Raw genomic sequence first — 21,898 nt, 5'->3', positions numbered from 1 at the left:
GGGGGACAGATGAGACACGGGGGTCACTGCGTGGTGACCCCGGGGGGGCGGCGAGGGGACGACCCCCCGGTACCACCCGTGGGTGCGGACGGGCGGTCCGTGGGGTGTCACAGCGCGGTGACCCCGGGCTGAGGGGCTGAGGTGCGGGAGCGAGGTGTGCGGGGTTGGGTCGGTCGCACCCCCCCCCCCCTCTCCCGGTGGGGACCGGAGTGTCGCGGCGGGCGGCGCGCGCGCGGGGCGGCGGGGGGCGCGCGCGGGCGGCGCGGGCGGGTCCGGTCCGGTCCGGGTTTTGCCGGCAGCCGCGGGCAGCGGCGGCAGCGCCGTGCAGCGATCGGGGGCCGAGCACTCCCCGAGCGAGCGGCGATGAGGAGGTGGGTGTGCGGCGGCCCTGCGGCGGGACCCCCCCCCCTCCCGTCGCCCCGGCACTGGGCAGGTGCTCGACTGCCCCCTCCTCCCCAACTCCCCCGTTCCCCCCCGCTTACCCCCCCCCTGCCCTTCCTTCCCCTCGCTTCCCCGGGCAGCCCCCGCCGCTCCCCGGTAGCGCTGCCCGCAGCGGCTCCCTGACCGGCGGTAGGTGCCGGCCCGCGGGGCGGGGGTTGTCGGAGTTGGGGTGGAGGGTGGAAGGTGTGTAGGGGGGTGTCGGTGGAGAAAAGGGAAAGGGGGAGAAGAAAAAGTTTGGCGGGGGGCGGCAGGGACTGGCCCCGCTGAGCCCGGCGCCGTTACCGGCTGCCCGCGGCGGCGGCGGGGCGCGGAGCTGGCCGCCTGCCCGCCTGCCCGCGCCGGGGCCCGACCGGTGCTGCCTGCGCGGCGCCGACCCCAGCCCCCCCGCGCTGTTTCCCGGGGGGGGGTGGTGTGTGCGCTGGGGTAACGAGCAAAGTTTTTCTCGGTGCGGCTGAACCCCCTTCTTCCCCTCTCTCCCGTTCGCCTTCCCGGTACCCCGCACCTCGGCGGGGATGCGCTGGGAGCCGAGGAGGAGGGATGAGAGCGATCACACACATACCCCCCCCCAGCCCCCTCCAACCCCCCGCCGCCCCGGGCCGCCGCGGCATCGCCCGGTGGTTTCCCGGGTGACAATGGTGGTGGCGGGGGCGGCCGCTGCCCCCCGCCGCGTATCGCGCGTGGGAGGGGTGGGCAGGGGGGGGTGTGGGCTGGGGGGGGGGCAGCCCACTCTCCGCGCCAGCGCCTGCTGCGGCCCCCCCCCCCCTCGGTGCCCGGGCTCACCACCGGGGTGCCCGCCTCCCCCCCCCCCCCACCTCGGGCTGCAGCGGCGTTCGGGCTCCTCCGCCGGTGCCCGCGGTGTCCGTGGGAGCGGCGCCGCTCGCCGTCGCCCAGCCATGTGCAACAACTAAACCCAACTTTATTATCTCCCCCCCCCCCCCCCGGCACTTCCCGAGTAAATTCCCCTCCACCCTCGGCTTGGCCGTCAGATGGGATTCCCAAACCTCCCGCTCCTCACCCCCCCCCCAGTCCCTTCACCTCCAGCGCGCACCCCCGACACCCAAAGATCCAGCTGGATCCCAGCGCGCCGGGCGCGGGTGCTGCCAGCCCCGGAGCCATCGGGGGGAGGGGGTTTTGGAATTGTTCCTACACCCTGCGATTGTGGCACCAAACTCCTCTGAATCGCTACCCCACGGGCTTGTGTGCCGTGTGTGTGTTCCCCCCGCGCCCCCGGTTTGATTTTTATTATTACTAATTTATTTTTTTTTTCCGTCGCATCCCGCAACCGCGGGGCCGCGTTTGTTTCGGGTCGGTTTATTCTTTGCTGGGATGATTGATCGGGGAGAGAGAAGGAGAAGGGAAGGGAGGGGGGGGGTGTGGGATGGGGATAGCAGGGGAGGGGGCTGAAGGGGGGGGGTTGGTCGCACTGCCCGCCCGCCCCGCTCCGCGTCCCACGCATAAACAAAGCTGCGCACACATCCTGCGATAACGGATCACATGTGTGCGCCTCGGCAGCGCCCTGACCCCGGCCCCGCAACCTTTACCCCCCGCCGCCCGCTCCTGCCAGCGACCCCGGGAAGAGGGGAGGGGGGAAAGATTAAAGAAAGGGGGGTGTGTGTGTTTGACGGGCTGCGGGGAATGAGGGGGTTTAAGGCAGGATTTGGAGAAGGCGAAGGCGTGGAGGGGGGGGGGGGATGCACAAACCCGGCTACCTGGGGCGCGGGGCCGGAGCCGGCGGAAGTTTTGTTTCTCTGGAAACGGGCCCTTGCTGTGTCAGCAGCCCCTTTGTGCCGCTTTGTCCGTGTGTCCCCCCCCACCCCCCCGATTCCGGCCCCTCGGCCGGCGGCGCGGCCGCACCTGGGGCTGCGGAGGGACGGACCCCCCCAACCTTCCTCCCCGCCCCTCCTCCCCTCCCGTCCCCTCGCTGCTCCCCGGGGAGTTGAGCTGCATCCCCAGCGGGGATGGGAGCCCCAGGGGTCAGACGGGAAGGTGTGTATGGGGGCGAGGTGGTGACACCCCCCCCCAAGCCCCCCAAAGATACCGCTTATCAGGAGGAAGGGGAAACCCTTCTCCCTCCGTCTGTCCGTCCTTCTCTGCTTAAAATTCCTCGCCGGCAAAGCTTTGCACAACCATCTCCGATAGCAGCACCCAGCGCCGGCGGGGACATCCGCTGTCGCCTCCCCGGCGGTGCCAGCGGCTCCTGCCACCGCATCGAATTCAAAATCGGTCGCGGCGTCACGTGGGCCCAACCTCGAACCCAAAAAAAGTGTCACCGCGCCTGGTGGCTCCCGCTCCCGGCGGGCACCCAGCAAAGGCCCCGGCAAACCCGGGGTGCCGGTACCGCCGTCACCCCGCGACAATCCCACCCGGCGAGCTGGCAAATGTCGCGCCCTGACCTCGGGGGGCACTTGTTGGGGGGGGGGGGGGGACGACACGACACAGGGACGGGATGACGGTGCCGATGGGGACGCGCTGGCGTGTGACAACAAAAGCAAAGTAACAAAGGACCCGTCGGTGGCGCTCAGAAGTTGGTCCCGGTCCCCCCAGTCCGGCGCCGTGGTGGCCTCGTGGGCAGGGAGGGGTTTTCGCCTGGATGCTGGCCAGGAGGGGGGTGGCAGAGGGGTTTTTCTTTTGGGAGCGGGGGCTGTGCCGGGTGTCACGCACGCCTCACCCCCTCCTTTCCTCGGTGGGAAGAAGGCAGGAGGCGGCCGCGTCGTCCTTGACATGGATTTTGTGGCGGGGATGCGGGCAGCTGGCGCCGCGCTGCCAGGCGCCTGCCCGCACCTCCTGCCCGTGGCGTGAGGTGGGCGGGCGGGGGAGAAACTGCGGGTGCTGGGCCCCCAAATTCAGCCTCTGCCTCTTCTTCCTCCTCCGCGGCAAAGGCGGGCGGGGAGGGGGGAGATGCCGGGGGGGCAGGTGGTGAGGTTTGGGGGATCCCCCACCCTGAAAGTCCCTCGCCTGGGGGTGTCACCCAGGCTGGTTCCAGGCAGCGCAGGTGCTGCTCACCCAGGATCTGGGGATGCTGTAGGACTTTGGGGTGGCGTCCCCTCCTCAACATTGTCCCCTCTGCCAGATCTCCTGCCTGGGGGGCTGGATCCGAAGCGCATGGATCTCGCAGCCGCCTCCCCCAGCACCTCCTGCCGTGGCCGTTTGTGGCTCAGGCGAGCCTGGATCCGGCCCCGGCTGGTCCCGGCCCCTCCACCTCCAACCCCGTCCCACAGGGACATTCTCCGGGGTGGTGGCAGCGGGTGCCACCTCTCCCCTGCCTTTCCTCGCCCCGCCGGCGCGTTTGTTTTCCCAACCCTCGGCGGCAGGAACAACCTCTTGATTAAGTGTATTAATAGTTAAACTTTCGGCTCATAGCTTAAACTCAGCAGACCACGAAAAGCTCCCTCCTTTACTCATGCTCTATTGCTCAACTAAAATATTGCACTCAAAAGCGTTGGGGTTTTGTGTTGTTGGTTTTTTTTTTGTTTTTTTTTTTTCCCCTCCTGACTCGACTTTGACTCCTAGGAGCGTGGGGGGTCCTGGAGCCACCAGTTGTCCCCACTGCTCCTGGCAGCTGCTGCTCTGCAAGGAGCTGGGGCAAAGAGGTGGGAGGGGGGGTGGCCTGGCTGGGTGTCCCCTCCAGAAGGGGATGGGGCTCTTGAAACCCAACCAGGCTGTGGAGGAGGATGGGAAGCACCATCCTGGGGAAACGGTGCCTCCCCACCCTGGTGGGGATATGGGCTGGAGCTGCTGGTGGCAGCTGGTGTGTGGGCTTGGCTGTTTCCCTGCCAGGCAGGCGATGGGGCAGGAGGGATGGTGAGAGGTTCAGCTGTGCCAAGGTCCTGTGGTTGTGTGGGGGCACCCCCCAGTCCCAGCACAGCCTGCAGATAGGTGAGTTGGGAACAGCCCCGGGGAGAAGGGTTGGGGGACACTGGTGGGTGACAGATGGGAGATGAGCTGGCACTGTGTGCTTAGCCCAGAAAGCCAACTGCATCCTGGGCTGCTTCACCAGCAGCATGGCCAGCAGGGCAAGGAAAGGGCTGTCCCCCCCTGCTCTGCTCTCCTGAGACCCCTCTGGGCCTCTGTGTCCTGCTCTGGGGTCCCCAGCACGAGACCCGTGGAGCTGTGGGAGGAGATGTCCAGGGGAGATGGACACAGGGATGGTCTGAGGGCTGGGACAGCTCTGTGATGGAGAGAGGCCAAGAGAGCTGGAGGTGCTCAGCCTGGAGAGGAGACAGCTCTGGGGGGGCTGTGCTGAGGCTCTGCAGTATGGGAAGGGGCTCAGGAGAAAGGGGGAGAGAGACTTTTCTCCAGGGGCTGTTGTGATGGGACAAGGGGCAATGGTTTTTTTTGAACCTGGAGAAGACAGGGTTAGGTTGGGCATAGGAAGGAAATGTTTTACCACGTTGGGACAGGTTGCCCAGAGAAGCTGTGGCTGCCCCATCCCTGTAAGTGTTCAGGGCCAGGTTGGATGGGGCTTGGAGCACCCTGGTTTAGTGGGAGGTGTCCCAGTGGCAAGGTGGTTGGACTGGGTGGGCTTTGGAGGCCTCTTCCAACCCAAACCCTGCAGGGGTTCGATGGAAGGGGCAGTGGCATAGGATGGGCAGCAGGGAAGAACAAAAGGGTGGCTGGAGGAGGAACCATCTCCAGGAGGAACCAGCCAGGAAAGCCTGGGTCCAGAGCAGTGGGGAGGAAATGTGTGTTTGCTCCTGCTCAGGATTGGCTCTGCTGTGTGGAGTGGGGCAGGACCAGGCTTGCAGCAGATTTTGCCTTTAATAGAGGGCCCTGCCCTGGGGAGGAGTTGGGCTGTGGCTCCTGGTGCTGGTGAAGCTGCTGGGTGAGCATCAGGGCACAGGGGCAGGAGCATGCCCTGTGTCCCCATCCATGCCCTGTGTCCCTTGGGATGTCTGCGGTGTTGGAGCCCTGTGAGAGCTCCAGGGAGGGTCAGGCAGTGTGAGCCCACGGAGTGGCTGAGGGTGACCCGTGGGTCCCATCACCTTTGGGAGGGTTCAAAGGGCCCATTTTACCCGCAGGCACCAGGTTGGAAGAAGCATTTGGGTCCAACAGCATCTCAGAGCTGGTGGTGCAAACGTGCCAAGGAGCAGATCCTCTCCCTGCCCAATGCTCTCTCCTTTTGGGGCACTGCAGGGCTGGGGGGGTTCACTGACAACAGCTTTTGGGTGGTTTCATCCTGGCTGGCAAGCAGGCAGAGGGCATTGCTGGTCTGAGATGACAGCCCCTGCCACATGGGTGGCAGCCCTGTTATTATGTGAATAAAAGGGTTTTTAAGGTCACAAGGTTTCCAAGAGGCTGCCTTGGTGTCTCTGGTTTCCACCCATCCATCATTATGGCATGGGAAAGGGACTTGAATAATGGCCTTGCTGTGTCCACCTTGTGAAAGCTTGGCTCCCAGGTCATGGTATTCCCTTGGGATTTGTGGGTCTGGATCTGTTCTCGGACTCAGCATCACTCGTACCAAAGCATCTTCCATCCCCTGAGCTTGGAGGATGCTGGGAGGATGAGGACCCCTCACCTCCACAGACTGAGGTGATGCCTGTGGTGTCCCGGCCCAGGTGTGGGAAGGTTTGTGTTGACCTCAGCCATGGGACTGGTGGCAAAGAGAGAAAATGCCATTTTCTGATTTTCCCAGTGTTCTTTTCCATCCCCGCTCAAAGAGGTGGGAGCTGGAAAAGGGTTTAGGGCTCTGCCCCACACTTCATCGGGGGCACAACGTGGGGGATGGATGGGACCTGTGCCATGGTGTGAGACATTGCTGTCATTTCTGGGTCTCTTCTGAAATGGGCTTCATCCCAAGGGTCTGTTTGTAGCCTTCATGCCACTGGTCACTGGCTGGTGACAAGGCTGGGAAACGATGCTGCCCTGGTCTCACAGGCTGGGAGGTACTTCTGGGTGACACCAGTGGGTTCTGGGTGGCTGTTGCCACCCATGAGACTCCAGCTGACCCTGGCTCAGCACTTGTTGGGTTACCCAACAAACAAGGGTTGTGTTTGTGGTCTGGTATGGTGAGATGGGGCATGACCACCTCTTGTGCCCACTGGTGCAGCTGAATCTGCTCACGTCTGGGTTTGCTGGTGGCTGCCCGTGGTGGGAAGGCAGCTCTGGTCTCTCTGGTGATGGTGACTTGATGGATGTTTCATTTTTGGCTGTGCAAAGCCTCCTTGAGTTTGTGCCTCTGTTCCAGCTCTTCCTGGGGATAGCTGGGCAGTATCCATCTCCCTCTTTGGCTGTGCCCATACAATCAATGCAGCTCCATCCATTCTGATTCAGGTGTTCTCATGGTGTCCCCAAGGGTCCTGGGGTCATCAGTTCTCACTTTTTTTTTGCTGGCTCTCCCCCATGTAGCTTTGGTGACTCTTTCTGTCCCTCTGGCCAAGAACAGGGGTTTTGGGTCCAGAGCAGTGTCCCCAGTTTCTCACCTGAACATCCCAAAGTCTGAGGGGTTCTTACTTTAATATCCTGACCCTGAAGGCTCCAAAACATTTTCAGATCCAGGTGCTCAGCTCTGCTGCCTCCATGCCCCACAGGCTCTTCTCTCTGTGCCTGCTTGCTGGTCAGAGGTTCCTGCTCTCCAGCTTCTCATGGAGCATGGCCAGGGAGGACCATTTGTGTTTCAGGAGGATTGACATCTTAGGGATGGCTTGAGACCCTTCAAAGCTGGGTGGAGGGAGGGCTGCACCCGTGGGAGGTGCAGAACAAATCTCTCTTTGCAGGAGTCTGTCTTTGGGTTTGGGTCCAGGTCAAGGGAGAGCAAATGAATGTGTCCACAGACATTTCTTGGAGGCTGTGTGGGGTCTTGCCTCCTTTCTTAGACTCATAGCATGGTTTGGCTGGGAAAGGGCCTTCAAAGATCATCTAGTCTGACCCCACCTCAGATCTTGGGATGCCACTCACTGATCAGGTTCCTCAAAGCCCTCTCCAGCCTGGACTACACCACTTCCAACGATGGAGCATCCATAACTGGGCAACCTGTCTCACCACCCACATAATGAAACATTTTTTCCCTATGTCCAACCTCACCCTGCTTTCTATCAGGTTAAAACTGTTTCTCCTTGTCCTGTCACAAGAGGCCTTGGTAGGAAGTCTTCCTCCTTCTTTCCTATAAACCCTTTCAGCTGTTGAAAAGCCTTGCAGCAGGTCCAGGTCTTGACTGAGCCATGGGGAGATGAGGGGTGGGGGTGGCTGGTGGCCAGGCCATGGCAGTGGCTTTGCAGAGAGCCGGGGTGACCGAATTGAGGGGCTGGGTTGTTGTCCCCCACCTTCCCACCCTGCATCCACACCTCGTTCAACGGGGACCACAGCAGGGAGCTGGAGCCCAGGTGCCCAGCGCTCCGGGGGTCCCATCCCTGCACCCTGCACCCTGCTGGGTGCTTTGCCCTCCCCCCCAGGGTTTTTGTAGGGGGTGGGAATGGGAGGGTGAAGATGTCTGCCCCCGGGCACGCTCCCCTTGCCCTCTGCTTTACCTTCTGCATCTCGCTAATCTGATGACCGGAGGTATGCAAAGCATTTCAAATATGGCCTCGTTAGCTGGCTCCGGACGGAGCACGCAGGAGGCGTTGCTTCACACTCCCGATCCCAGCCGCCTGCTCCCCTTCCCTCCTCCCACGGGCATCCATCCTGCTGCCGGCTGCCCCGCGGGGCCGTGGGATGGATGTGTCCCCGCGCAGGTCAGAGGTGGCCGGGGGTGGACATCCAGCTCTGCTGGGATTTGGGAGCGTGGGTGAGGGGTGAGAGCTGATGGTGGGGACAGGGATGTCCCCCTGCCCGCAGTCCCCCAGGGTGCCCGAGAGGGGCACTGGGTGGCCTTGGGATGGGTTCTGGGTGTTGGTCCCGGTGGGAAGCACCTGGTGTCGGAGGAGGAGCGTGGTGTGGGTCTCAGGGGAGACCCTCGTCCCCTGGGTGTCCCTGTTCCAGCTGGTGCTCGTTGTGCTGTGCCTCTGCGGGCGCTGTGGCACCCACCTTGGGATGCTGTGCCCCCACCCAACCTTCCCTGGGAGGGCGAGCAGAGCACTCTGTCCCTCCCTGTCCATCTGTCCCTCCCCATCCATCTGTCCCTCCCTGTCCCCTCCGTGCCCTGATGCCACACTTGGCCCCATGCTGACGGTGCCACCGCGCTTCTGCCCGGCCCCCAGTGCCGGAGAGAACCCTCTGCTTTCCATGTCCCCAGCGTCCCCTCCCTTGCCGCAGCGGGTGCCTGGCAGCCTCTCCCCGCTCTGCCGACAGGAGCTATTTAAAACCGGGGCGGGGAGGAGGCAGAAAACACGAACGTGGAAGATGAAGATGATGAGGGTGGCTCCGGCAGCCGCCTTTGGGGACAGCTGGCCCAGCCTTGGCGTCCCTGGGGAGGGGACGCGGTGGCCCGGCGAGGCCCTGGCAGGGCTGGGAGCTGGGCGCCAGGCGTTTTGCTCCTTAATGCGTGAGGACAGCTTGCAAATTCCAGGCTGGCGCGGCGAGGTGCCGGCTGCGGGAGAGCCTGCGCTGTCTGGCGGGTGCGGGGCCGCGCTGCCAGCACGGGTTAGGGCGCTGCCCGACGGGAGGGGGGGGGGCTGGGGGCTGGGGGCTGGGGGAGGCTCCGGGTCCCCCCCGTTGGGACAGACCCCACAGTGGGAGTTCGGGCCCGAGGTGATGGGCAGATTAACGGGGACCCTCGGCTGCCTCATCTGCCAGGGCCTCGGTGTCACCCTCTGGAAGGACTCCTGGGCCACCCTTCTGCAGGGACCCCTGTTCCCCTTGTCCCCCCCCTTCCTCTGCAAAATCCCCTGTCCTGCTTCTCCTGAGCCTTCTGCTCCCTCATCCATGGGGACCTCTGTCCCACCCCTTCTGCAGGGACCCCTGCATCCCCTGTCTATAGGGGTCCTGTCCCCACATCTTCAGAACCTTTTGTCCCCCCATCTATAGGGCCCCTGTCCCCACATCTTCAGAACCTTTTGTCCCCCACATCTATAGGGCCCCTGTCCCCCCATCTTCAGAACCTTTTGTCCCCCACATCTATAGGGCCCCTGTCCCCCCATCTTCAGAACCTTTTGTCCCCCCATCTATTGGGGCCCTGTCCCCACATCTTCAGAACCTTTTGTCCCCCCATCTATAGGGCCCCTGTCCCCACATCTTCAGAACCTTTTGTCCCCCCATCTATAGGGCCCCTGTCCCCCCATCTTCAGAACCTTTTGTCCCCCACATCTATAGGGCCCCTGTTCCCCCATCTTCAGAACCTTTTGTCCCCCACATCTATAGGGCCCCTGTCCCCCCATCTTCAGAACCTTTTGTCCCCCCATCTATTGGGGCCCTGTCCCCACATCTTCAGAACCTTTTGACCCCCATCTATAGGGGCCCTGTCCCCACATCTTCAGAGCCTTTTGTCCCCCCTATCTAGAGGAACCCCTGTCCCCCCCTCCACATGGACCCTTGTCCCCCCATCTGCAGACCCCCTCTCTCCCCCTGCCTGCAGAGCCTCAGGGTGGTTCCCAGGGGTGTTTCCCCTCCTCCAGGAGGAGCTGGAGGCAGTTCCTGGATCCCCAGGGACAGCAGGCAACCTGTCACCTCCACACATGGGGAAACTGAGGCAGGGCAGAGCAGCATTCCCATGGGTCCAGCAGACTGGGATGGGAGGCAGCAGAGGTTGTGCTCCTGGGGGTCCCTGTTTGCACCCAACCCACGAGGTGCCTTCTCATCCTTTCCCAAAATATTTGGGTTGAAGTGAGACCTGCAGGCTTTGCCTCCCCCACCACAGGTGCTGCCACCCATCACCTCCCTTCTCTCCAGCACATTCCGGTTCATTACATAAAAAAAAAAAACAAAAGCTCTTGCAAAACAAAGCTTGGCCACCTTGCTGAGAAAACCAGAGTCACCTTCAGAGCCTGTGGCACCTGAGGTCTCAGGTCTTGGGGTTCCTGGGGCTCTGGGTGCTGCCAGCCTGGCTCCTGCTGGAGGATGGGGCTTTTTTCTTTGCAAAGGCGTTGGGGGATTAGTGAGAGGATTAGGAACTATGACCCCAGGTAAAGATTAAGACCCCCCCCCCCCAAAAAAAAAAAAAAAACAGGCAAATAAGATGGTGAGGTTTTGATTTTTTTTTTCTTTTTTTCTTTTCCTTCCCTTGCTGGTGCACTGTGGAGATGAAAATGGGATGGATTCATGGTTGGGTTGAGGGTAGGGGGACATGGGGTGGGGGTTGGGGGACTGTGTTTGGGTGTTCAGAGCTGCCAGAATCAGGGGGGAGCAAAGGGGCTGGGGGCAGTGATGGTGTTGGAGGTGAGGGTTTTTTTTTTGGCAGGGGGAACATCTTGGTAAACCCCAGTCAACCCAGTCCTGGGGATAACTGGCACTGGGCTGCGAGGTGATGGCTTCAGCAGCTCTGTCCTGAAGGCCATCAGAAGAGGCTGAGGAGCAATTCCCACCCACAGCTCCCCCACATCAGCTGTGGGATGGGCTCTGAGAATCCTGGGTGGAGTCCTGCAAACCCTCTGGCTGTGTGGTCATCCCCAAGCTGGGGACCTGGTGCTGAATATTGAGGTGACAAAGCTCCTTGTCCTCCTTCCTTGGTGGCTCCGAGGCCGTGGCACCAGGAGGGCTCCTGGAAGAGCCCTGGAAATCTCAGGGAAGGGGAGATAAAGGGTCCCCACTGTGCTGGGAAGAATGTCCCCTCCTGCAGCCTTCCCTGTCACCATGCTCCTGTGTCCCTTTGGTGATGGAGGAGATGCTGAGACTGAAGGCACAGGACACTGGGGGGACCTCAGCTGAGGAGACCCCCCCTGCCCAGGCTGTCTTGCCTTTCTGAAGGACCACACAACCAGTACCTGGACTGGGAGGAAACTGGAGTGGCCAAGGCCAGGCAGCAGTGCCCCTGCCTCATCCCTTCTGCAGGGCTGGCCCCAAGGGAATTCTTCTCCCAGGCTCCTAGAACTCATCCCTGGGTCCATGGGTGCTCTGGGGAGAAGTGGGGTCACCCTGTGCTGGGCACCTCCTGGTGGGGGTGACCCCTCATTGGGACTGAGCCTTCTTTGGGGGGGCCTGAGCTCAGGGGTCAAACTCTTTTTTGGGGTACTGAGTACTGACTTGGGGGTCAAACAGCAGTTTGGGGGCTGAGCACTGGGGGGGGCTGGTGTCATTTTAGGTGGCTGGGGGACAGATTGGGAGCTCAGCACCAGTTTGGGGGGCTGAGCACCAGGATGGGTGGGTCAAGCACTGGTTTGGGAGGCTGAGCACTGGTTTGAGGGGCTGAGCAGTGGCTTGGGGATCCCACATCATTTTTTTGGGGGGCTCAGCACCAGCATGGGGGTCAAGCAGTGTTTTTGGGGGTGCTGAGCACAAGCTCAGGGGCCCTGTACTGGTTCAGGGGGCTTAGGGGTTAAGCAGTGTTTTGGGGGGCTGTTCTGCATTGCACCCTGTGGTGTGGTGCTGGGGGCTGTTCCTTTGTTCTTGCTCCTTGTCCCCCCCTGTGCACACTCCATGGGATGGGGACTGGCATGAAAAAACAAATCTGGGGCCCTTTGCTGCCACATAGTGAGTTGGCACATCTCTGTTCTTCCCTGCCTCAGTTTCCCACCAGCACGAAGCCCCGTTTTTGGCTTCACCAGTCACCTTGAATCCTGCTGGCCATGGCTGTCTTGGGGACCCATCTGTCCCCTGCCTACCCTGGGATGGCAGCAGCTGCATCCTTTGCCACCCAGGGACAGGGCATGGGGACAGGGATAGGGCTTTATCCTGGTGCCAGGGCCTTGTTGTGTCCCAGGCCTTATCCTTTGTCCCTCCCTCAGCACCTGCTCTGGTAACACCATCCGGCTCCTCGAGGTGTTTCCTCCTTTCCCATGAGATGAGCCCTTCCCCCCCTCCTTCTTCTCCTCGGGGGTGCCCACAGCTCCATGCTCAGTGTTTCCATCCCCACTGCTCCCTGCTGTGGGGCCAGGCCAGCGCCGTGTCCCATAGGGGGGCTATTTGGGATGTGGTGGCACTGGTGACACTGGGTGGGGGTGTGATAATAGTAGAAATTCCTCTTGCAGGAGGAGGAGTGAGGCTGCTGGGGACATCAATCTCACGGAGTCCCAACCCTCTTCCCTCTAGGCTGGCTTTGCCCTGGGATGCTGCTGCCGGCTGCATCCCCACCTGCCCCTCAGAAACTCTTGGGAGGTGACCATGGGGTCCTCCCTGCGCCCAGGGGTCCCATCCTGGAGCTGGAGTCCACATCCCAGCTAGGGAAAGGGGGGTGGGGGCCGCCTTGCTCCGGAGGGACCCTGTGGCAGGGGCTCCGGGCCAGGTTCTGTGCCGGGGGGGTCTGCGAGGTGTAGGAAATCACATGGCTCGGCCCTGGGGCTTTCCGGGAAGGCCGGGTGGAGGTGAGGGGCGGAGGGACCCTCAGCCCCCAGCCCGCTCGCTCGGGGGGCAGCTTGGGCGCTGTTAAGCTCCGGATAAAACCCCCAAAGCAGCTGCCCCGCGGCGGCTTCCCGGCAGGCGAAGGGCGACGGAGGAGAGGGGGGGGGAGGAGGAGGAGGGGATGGACGATGCTGGAGCCGCCATCACCCACCCCCCCGGAGCAGATGGTCCCTCGGCAGCAAGCTGCCCCTTCCGCATCGATTACCCGGGCTGGCCGTTAACGATTGCTTTCCGGGGTTAATTAAACTCTCCTCGCCGAGGGCGGCTGTGCGGCAGGGCCCTACCTGCCTGCAGCCCTGCTGGAACCCCCCAGGAAAGGAGTGGGGAGGGGGGGGATGAGCCTGTGGCTGGAGCTGGGGTTTGCTTTCGAGCCAAACCTCGCCCTTAGTATCCATCCGGCAGTGGTGGCTGTGTCGGGGGCATCGTGAGTGTCGAGAGCAATGTGGGTGCTGGGAGCAGTTTGGGTGCTGGGAGCAATGTGGGTGCTGGGAGCAGTTTGGGTGCTGGGAGCAGTTTGGGTGCTGGAAGCAATGTGGGTGCAGGCTGCTCTTTTTAGGGCACCCAGAGCAAGGTCGGCTGCAGAGCCCAGCCGTGTCCTGCTCCCTTAGGGTGCTGGAGGAGAAGCTGGCTGGCTGGGATCTTCCCCCCCACCCCCAAACCCAGCTTTTTGGGAAGTGATCCTTCCCTCCCGTAGGCTTTGCGTCTCTAGTTGCGGTGCTTTGGGAAAAAGGCGTCGAATATTTGGCAGCCGGATGGTGCCCGCGGTTTGCAGGGGGTGGTTTAAAAGGGGATGGTTTGAAGGGGTTGGTTTGTAGGGGTTGGTTTGCAGGGGATGGTTTGCAGGAGGTGGTTTGAAGGGGTTGTTTGCAAGAGGTGTTTTGAAGGGGTGGTTTGAAGGGGTTGGTTTAAAAGGGGGTGGTTTGAAGGGGGTGGCTTGAAGGGGATGGTTTGAAGGGGTTTGTTTGAAGGGGGTGGTTTAAAAGGGGGTGGTTTGAAGGGGTGGTTTGTAGGAGGTGGTTTGCAGGGGGTGGTTTAAAGGGGCTGGTTTGAAGGGGTGGTTTGCAGGGGATGGTTTGAAGGGGTGGTTTGGAGGGGATGGTTTGAAGGGGTTGGTTTAAAAGGGGGTGGTTTAAAAGGGGGTGGTTTGAAGGGGGTGGCTTGAAGGGGTGGTTTGCAGGGGCTGGTTTGAAAGGATGGTTTGAAGGGGGTGGTTTGAAGGGCTGGTTTGAAAGGATGGTTTGCAGGGGGTGGTTTGAAGGGGTGGTTTGCAGGGGGTGGTTTGAAGGGGTGGTTTGCGGGGCGGGTCGCCAGCCCTGCAAATCGCTGGGCTTCTTGCATATCTAAACGTGCCCTTTCAGCGGGCGCTCTCGGTCGAAACTGCCATCTTTTCGCCTCATTGTCAACCTCGACGAGGTTACGCATCGTTTGCTGACTCACAGCCTCCTGCTCTAATTACTCGGCTCCACTCCCTCCCCGCAGCCACCCAGCCCAGTCCCAGCGCAGTTTGCCGGGGGGCAGCACCCCAGGGACACCCCCACACCCTTCCTTCACGCTTCCCGACCCGCGGGCATTGCTCCAAGTCTTCCAGCGCTGCTCCCATGGGTGCAGCTCTGCCATCTCGCCCGTCGCCACCCCCCCGGGATGGTTTTGGGGTGCAGGCGGGGGATGCCAGCAGCATCCCTCCCTGGCTATTGCCCTGCCAAGGGATGCTCATCCCTGGAAGCACCCTGGGTGTGCAGCTCCCCTCCCGGGAAGTAGGGCCCGCCTTTCCCCCCCCGGCCCCCCCTTCGGCGGCAGCACCGTCTGGGCCGAGCCGAGCCACACACTAAACCCGTTAGCTGAGCCTCTTTGATCCCCGTCTGATGTGGGCAGCCGGCCGGTAAGCTCTGTGCTGCCGGGCCCAGCGTGATTCCCAGCCCTGCAGTGATCCCAACAGACGCTGCAATTACTGCCAGGCTTGGGCTGCTCCCTCCCCTGCCCCTGCCCCTGCCCCTGCCCCTGCCCCTGCCCCTGCCCCTGCCCCTGCCCCTGCTCCTGCTCCTGCTCCTGCTCCTGCTCCTGCTCCTGCTCCTGCTCCTGCTCCTGCTCCTTGTCCTGTTCCTGATCTTGATCCTGGTCCCACTCCTGCTCCTGCTCTTGTCCCTGCTCCTGCCCCTGATCCTGATCCTACTCCAGCTCCTGCCCCTCACTTGTGATCCCATTCCTGGTCTCACTCCTGGTCCCACTCCTGATCCTAGTCCTGGTCCTACTTCTGGTTCCACTCCTGGTCCTGCTCCTAGTCCCACTCCTGATCCTATTCCTGGTCTTGCTCCAGATCCTGCTCCTGATCCTATTCCTGGTCCTCCTCGTCCTGCTCCTGCTTCCTCTCCTACTTCTGGTTCCACTTCTGATCCTGTTTCTGGTCCCACTTCCAATCCTGTTCCTGGTCCTATTTCCAGTCCTTTTCCTCCATGCTGGCTTTGGGTCCTGTCCACTCAGAACCAAAGCTGCAAAGGAGAGCATTGCCTCTTCCCTTAATTATTTTTATATTTAAAATATTCCCCATCCCCAGTGGTGTTGTGCAGGTGGAAAGAGCCTGCTCCAACATCTCGGATGCTTCTATCTTCCAAGGAAAAGGGAACCCAAACCCTCCCATCCCAGCAAGGCAGATGGGTGCAGGGTTTTCCAGTTGGCTTTGATTAATTTAATTTTTATCTCCTCGTGTGTGGGGGTGGTAATATTGGGGTTGGTCCCTTCAAATCCATCTTGCTAACAGAGGTGAAACCAAGCCGGGTAATCCGAGGGGAATGACAGCTCTCCAAGATGGGTAACACAGCCACGCTCACCTTTGGAAAAGGAGATAGTTTATTTATTTATGTATTTTTAAAAAAAAAAAAAAAAAAAAAAGCACCCATGTATGTGTTTGCACAGGCTCCAGTCTGTCACAGAACGGTACAGCCACGCATCTTATCTCCTAAAGCCATATTTTGGCCCTTTTTCTCCCCCAAGAAAGTGAATTTTAAGCACCAGGAGACAGCGATGGTTTCTTTGGAGCTGTTACGAGCTGCCATGTACAATAAATCCCTCTTAGTTTGTGGATTATTGGCCCAATAGACCGTAACAGCTCTGTCAGCCCCTCCTGGCGTGCTTGTGTCCGGCGAGCTCAGCCTTCTGCGGGTTTGCCTTTAGTTTTTTAGGGGTTTTTTTTTCAAATTTATTTTTAGCAGAAATTTCCGAAGGATTTTTCCATGCTGTGTGCGTGTACCGCAGCTGATAGGGAAATCACAGGGGCTTGGTGGCGTGCCCAGGGTTTGGGGGGGGCTGTTTTATTTGTTTTATTTTATTTTGCTGTTGTTTTTAAAAATCAACATTTTTTTTTATTTTTTATAAAACTTTTTTTTTTTTTTTTTTTTTGCTGTTGTTTTTGTATTTTCCCCTCTGAAAATACCCAGAGGCACAAACCTTCACCTTTTGAGTCCAAACCCCCCCAAATTTATTGAGGCAGGAAGGCAGAGCTGTCGCTCCTGGAGTGTGACAGGGGCTGGTGAGGGGCTGGGAGGGGTTTTGGGGGGGCTGTGAGAGGCTTTGGGGAGGCTGTGAGGGGTTTTGAGGAGGCTGTGAGGGGTTTGGGGCGGCTGTGAGGGGTTTTGGGGGGGCTATGAGGGGTTTTGAAGGGGCTGTGAGGGGCTTTGGGGAGGCTGTGAGGGGTTTTGAGGGGGCTGTGAGGGGCTTTGGGGGAGCTGTGAAGGGTTTTGGGGAAGCTGAGGGGGGTTTTGAGGGGGCTGTGAGGGGCTTTGGGGAGGCTGTGAGGGGTTTTGGGGGGGCTATGAGGGGTTTTGAAGGGGCTGTGGGGGGCTTTGTGGAGGCTGTGAGAGGTTTTGAGAGGGCTGTGAGGGGCTTTGGGGGAGCTGTGAGGGGTTTTGGGGAAGCTGTGGGGGGTTTTGGGGAGGCTGTGAGGGGCTTTGTGGGGGCTGTGGTGTTTTGGGGTGGCTGTGAGGGGTTTTGGGGAGGCTGTGAGGGGTTTTGGGGGGGCTATGAGGGGTTGGCTTTTCCTGCTTTCCCAGTCCCCTCTGCTTGATCCAGACCCGGGATGTCCCCGGGATGGCGTGGGACGTGTCCCTGTCACCCCCTGAGTGTGAGGGGGGTCTGAGCCCCTGCAAAGGGAGGGGTCCCATGGCTGCACCCCCACTGGGTGGGCTCTGCAGGGCCCTGGGTGAAGCTGTGGGGTGCAGACATGGGTGCATGGGTGCCAGCAGAGGCAGGAGCTGGTGGGCTGCCTGTCCCTCTGTCACCTGCACCCGCTCTGTCCCCGGGACCTTCCTCACTCCCTCTTGTCCCTGCTGTCCCCTGGGGATGCTTGTGGCACAGGGTGGAGGGGGATTAGAGCTGAGGGCAGCTGGGGGGGGGACATACACACACACACACGTCCTTTTTTGTCCCCAAGCAGGGGATGCCAATCCAGAGGAGGGCACATGGGGTTTGGGAGCAGGCTGAGAGCTCGGTGCCATGGGGACAACTGGCACGGGTGGGACGGGTGGTGGGTGGGGGGCTGTGGTTGGCAGCACCTTTAAGTCCCCCCCAGCTCCGGTCCCAACAGCTCCCTAAGCCCATTAAGAGCTCAGGGAGCCTTTGTGCCTCGGGGGGCTGCAGGGGGGACTTGCACTACTTCAGCTTAAACCCCTTGAGCCACAGCAGGGCCACCCGCTGTGGGGACAGGGGGACAGCCACTGCCACCCCCCGGGGATGCCCGGGTGTCCTGGGTGTCTGGTTCCCCTGTGGGTGCTGCCCTTGGCCGTGCCCTGGGAGCCCTGGGGTTCGGCTTTGATGCTGTGTTAGAATGTACTGGTGGGGTTAAAAAGTGCCTCGTTCTCTGCAAAATGCTCTCAGGAGGGTGTAAGCCCTCTGGGTGCTGTGGTTTGGGCTCAGGGTGCCTTGGGGAAAGGTGCAGGGAGGGCAGGGTGGGTGCATCCGGAGTTCAGGTGGCTGGGGAAAGCACGTTGGTCAGAAGGAACCTGGTCAGGAATTGCTGGGGAAGTCTTTCTACCCTTAGCCTGGCCGTGCCCTATGTGAAACGTGTCAAAAATTACCACAAGAGTGGAAAAAATCAGTAGCAGGCCAAGTGCTTTCTGCAGCCAAACTGGAATCCTATCAAAACCAGAACCTGGATCTTGTTGGGATAACCCCTCCTCAATGCCACCACTTCCCTGAGGCAGGACTTCTTGTCCCAGCTGTTTTCTGGGAATGATTTTTCTAGTGAGTTCCCATCGGGTTGCCCAGGACTGCTGTTCTTCCATCCCTGCTAAGGTGATTCAGGGAAGGAGGACACCTTTCCTCTGGGATGATCCTTGAGGAAGTGTCAAGACCCAAGAGAGCTGTTTGGTATCTCAGGAGATACTTGGAGGAGAACTTGGCTTGGGCAGCTTCACTGCCTCTGCTCCTCTGGCCTCAGACACCTCTGCCCACCCAAGAATCCTAGAATCATAGAATTGGCTGGGTTGGAAGGGACCTCAGAGCTCATCAAGTCCAACCCTTGATCCACTCCCCCCGTGGTTCCCAGCCCATGGCACTGAGTGCCACATCCAGGCTCTTTTGAAATATCTCCAGGGATGGAGAATCCACCCCTTCCCTGGGCAGCCCATTCCAATGGCTGAGCACCCTCTCCAGAAAGAAATTCTTTCTAATGTCCAACCTAAACCTCCCCTGGCACAACTTGAGACCTCTTGTGCCCTCTTGTCTTGCTGAGAGTTGCCTGGGAAAAGAGCCCAACCCCCCCCTGGCTCCAACCTCCTTTCAGGGAGTTGTAGAGAGTGATGAGGTCTCCCCTGAGCCTCCTCTTCTCCAGCCTCAACACCCCCAGCTCCCTCAGCCTCTCCTCATAGGATCTGTGCTCCAGTCCTTTCCCCAGCCCAGTTGCCTCCTTTGGACCTGCTCCAGCACCTCAATCTCCTTCCTGAGCTGAGGGGCCCAGAACTGGACACAGGACTCAAGCTGTGGCCTCCCCAGAGCTGAGCACAGGGGCAGAATCCCTTCCCTGGACCTGCTGGCCACGCTGTTCCTGAGCCAGCCCAGGATGCCATTGGCCTTCTTGGCCACCTGGGCACACTGCTGGCTCCTGTTCAGCTTCCTATGGTGTCTGTTGGGTGGGGGTCTCCTTCCCACCTGTTTCCACTTCAAGGTGGAACTTCCAGCTGATGCCGTGACACTTGGTCACCATCAAATGGCATCACCACCACCACAGCCAGGACAGAGCTCACTGATCCCCAAAACCTTGGTGCAAACCCTTCCCGTGGCTCTGCTCTCCTGGAGGATGAGGAGCTGCTTGCTCCCTGGGCTCCAGAGTCTCCAAAAGGCAGGAGCATCATCTCCTTCCTCTTTATTCTGGGATGCTCCAGCTCCCCCATTGCCCTGGGCACTGCACCAGCATGGCTGCCCTGGCCCTTCAGTGCAGAGATCTGAGGTGTCTGCTCTGACACCCTCTTACTGGAAGGCCAAGGGGCAGGAGGAGCTCAGTGAGGGTCTCAGCAGACCTGAGGACCAGTGAAACCAGTAGCTGAGGTGTTCCCCAGGAAGAACTGAAGTGATGGAGCAGCTGCAGAGAGAGCATCACGGGTCCTGGAGGTGACAGCAGTGTCCCTGTCCTCTGCTACAGACTGGCCTTGCAGCCTCCTTCTTTCTGCCCAGCTCTTCAGCACCATCCTCTTGCTCAACACAGAATCATATCCCAGGGTTTGGGTTGAGAGGGACATTAAAGACCATCTGGTTCCCATCCTCTGCCATGGGCAGGGACACCTGGTTTGTGCTGAGCAGAAGGATCCCCAGGACCTCCCCAGGGGGGGTCTGAACCCCAAACCCTCCTGTTTGCCCCCCTGCAGAGGGTTGTGTCCCCCCAGTCCCACAGTGCCTGGGTTCTGGTGGTCCCAGCTGGTGGTGATCACATCCTGATCAGGTGTTGGAGGTTTTTTAGAGGGTCAGAAGTGGGGAAGAATCATAGAATGTTTTTTGTTGGAAGGGACCTTAAAGTTCATCCAGTTCCAACCCCCCTGCCATGGGCAGGGACCCCTTCCCCAGCCCAGGGGGCTCCAAGCCCCATCCAACCTTCAACACTGCCAGGGATGGGGCAGCCACAGCTTCTGGGGGCACCCTGGGCACCCTCAGCACCCTCACACTGAAGAATTTCTTCCTACACATCTCTAGAATCTCTTCCACCCCAGCAGGCAGAGCCCAGCGGGTCACACTCAGCTCATCTTGAGTTCTCCTGGGCTCTCCCATTCCATCCCGAGCTCTTCCAGGATGATCTGGCTCAGTGCTGGGCTCCCCCATCACCTCCCAGCCGTGTCGGGGAGCAGGAAGCTCCTGGGGTGCACGGCACCGAGCTGGGGTGAGCACTTGGACTCTGAGCTGCAGGGTGCCGGGGGTTTGCTGCTTTTATTCTGGATTTCAAAGGGCGCAAAAAAAAAAAAAAAAAAAAAAAAGCAGAAAAAAAAAAAAAAAAAAAAAGCAGCAAACCTCGGGGATTGCTCTTTCCCAGTTCCTGCGTTTCCTGAGAGCAGCCCAGCTCCGAGCTTATCTTCAGACAGCCTCAGGGGTATTCCCGGGGAGTTTGGGAGTTGAATCAGGCAGTGCCGGGGCATGTGAACTCCGCCTCGCACCGCCGTTCCCATGGAGGGGAGCGCCCCTTGCAGATATTTGGGTTGGCGAGGTTGGGTTTGGGGGCTGGGCTGGCTGGGAACGCCGCTCCTTTTCCTGGGGATGCGACTTGGGAACGGCGTGGGGAGGGGACGACCCGCCTGGCCGGGGGTGGCTGGAGGGCAGGGGGTGGCAGCAGGGTGGGCAGGGGGCTTCCCCCTGCCTCTGGGTGGGTGCCCTGGCTTGGGCTCCTCTCCCCTCCAGCCCTGCCCTTACCACCTGCTGCCTTTTTCCTAGTCCCTGAGTTTTCCTCCTGCCTTTTTCCCAGTCCCTGGGTTTTCCTCTTGCCTTCTTCCCCAGTTTGTGAGGTTTCCTCCTGCTGCCTTTTCCCCCAGTCCCTGGGTTTTCCTCCTGCTGCCTTTTTCCCAGTCCATGGGTTTTCCTCCTGCTGCCTTTTTTCCCAGTTTCTGGGTTTTCCTCCTGCTGCCTTTTCCCCCAGTCCCTGGGTTTTCCTCCTGCCTCTTTCCCCAGTTTCTGGGTTTTCCTCCTCCTGCCTTTTCCCCCAGTCCCTGGGTTTTCCTCCTGCCTTTTCCCCAGTCCCTGGGTTTTCCTCCTGCCTTTTCCCCCAGTTTCTGTGTTTTCCTCCTGTCTTTTCCCCCAGTTCCTGGGTTTTCCTCCTGCTGCCTTTTTTCCCCCGCCTGTGGGTTTTCCACGGAGCATCCCAGGTAGCCCCATCCTTCCAGCCCCTCTGGCCCTGACCCCACTCCACTGCTTGGTGTATTTTGGGTGACTTGGAATCCGACAGCAACCCAGGAGCTGGGTTGAAATGCCCGATGCTTCGTTGGTGAAGCTGAGAGCTTTTGTTGCTGGCTCTGTAGCAGGCAGGATTTCTTTTTTTGGGGGCTGGATATATTCCTGGCAAGTAGACTGACGGATGCTGCGTTCCCTTTCCAGTGGCAGCATTTCAGATTCCTTGCTCCAGGGCAGGAGCTGAAGGAACTCCTGATTCCGGAGCAGCTCTGGTACCCTGGCAAGTTAAAGGCCACGGGGTTTGCTTGGAGGACAAATGGTGCAGAGCTGCTGGGAGGTGGTTTGTGCTCTGTGCCCCCCATCTCTTGCAGGAGTGCAAACCCACGGAGTGTGGAGGAGGCTTTTTATTGTCTTGATGCTTGGCAGGCAGAGCAGGGCTGGTGGAGAGGCCACATGCTGGAGGATGCTGAGCCCAGCATCCCCACGTCACTGCCAGGTGGATGGGGAGAAGGAGAAGTCTGGGGACGTGGCTCTGCTCTTGGAGCTCTTGGAGCCCTCTTAGCCCAGCTCTGCTCCTGCCTCCTCTTGTCCTGGGAGACAGCTGGAGGGGGAGCAGATCTTGACCACCGTGTCCCTTGGCAAACCCGAGGCACTGGGACCTACTGGTGGGGCTGGCTGCTGCCCAGGGTGCCCGGTGTTGGAGGTGATGTGAGAGGGATGGGGGCCCACGGAGGTC

At 60.4% G+C, this 21,898-nt stretch overlaps 1 protein-coding gene across 2 annotated transcripts in view; it reads left to right on the top strand.

The window, feature by feature from the left end:
- Nucleotides 1–249: 249 nt before the first annotated feature.
- CXXC5 (CXXC finger protein 5) overlaps nt 250–21,898 on the top strand; it is a 40,849-nt gene continuing 19,200 nt past the window's right edge. Inside the window, exon 1 of one of the 2 annotated variants that reach the window (XM_071758794.1) lies at nt 250–371. The gene's annotated coding sequence lies outside the window, so the exon portion shown is untranslated. Of the gene's footprint in view, nt 372–507; nt 571–21,898 lie in introns of those variants that run through there. The other variant, XM_071758796.1, reaches the window with a different exon arrangement.

The sequence above is a fragment of the Heliangelus exortis genome, chromosome 15 (assembly GCF_036169615.1).
Source record: "Heliangelus exortis chromosome 15, bHelExo1.hap1, whole genome shotgun sequence".
Taxonomy (NCBI): domain Eukaryota; kingdom Metazoa; phylum Chordata; class Aves; order Apodiformes; family Trochilidae; genus Heliangelus; species Heliangelus exortis.
The sequence above is the reverse complement of the archived record's forward strand: the minus strand, read 5'-3'. Positions and strand labels throughout refer to the sequence as shown.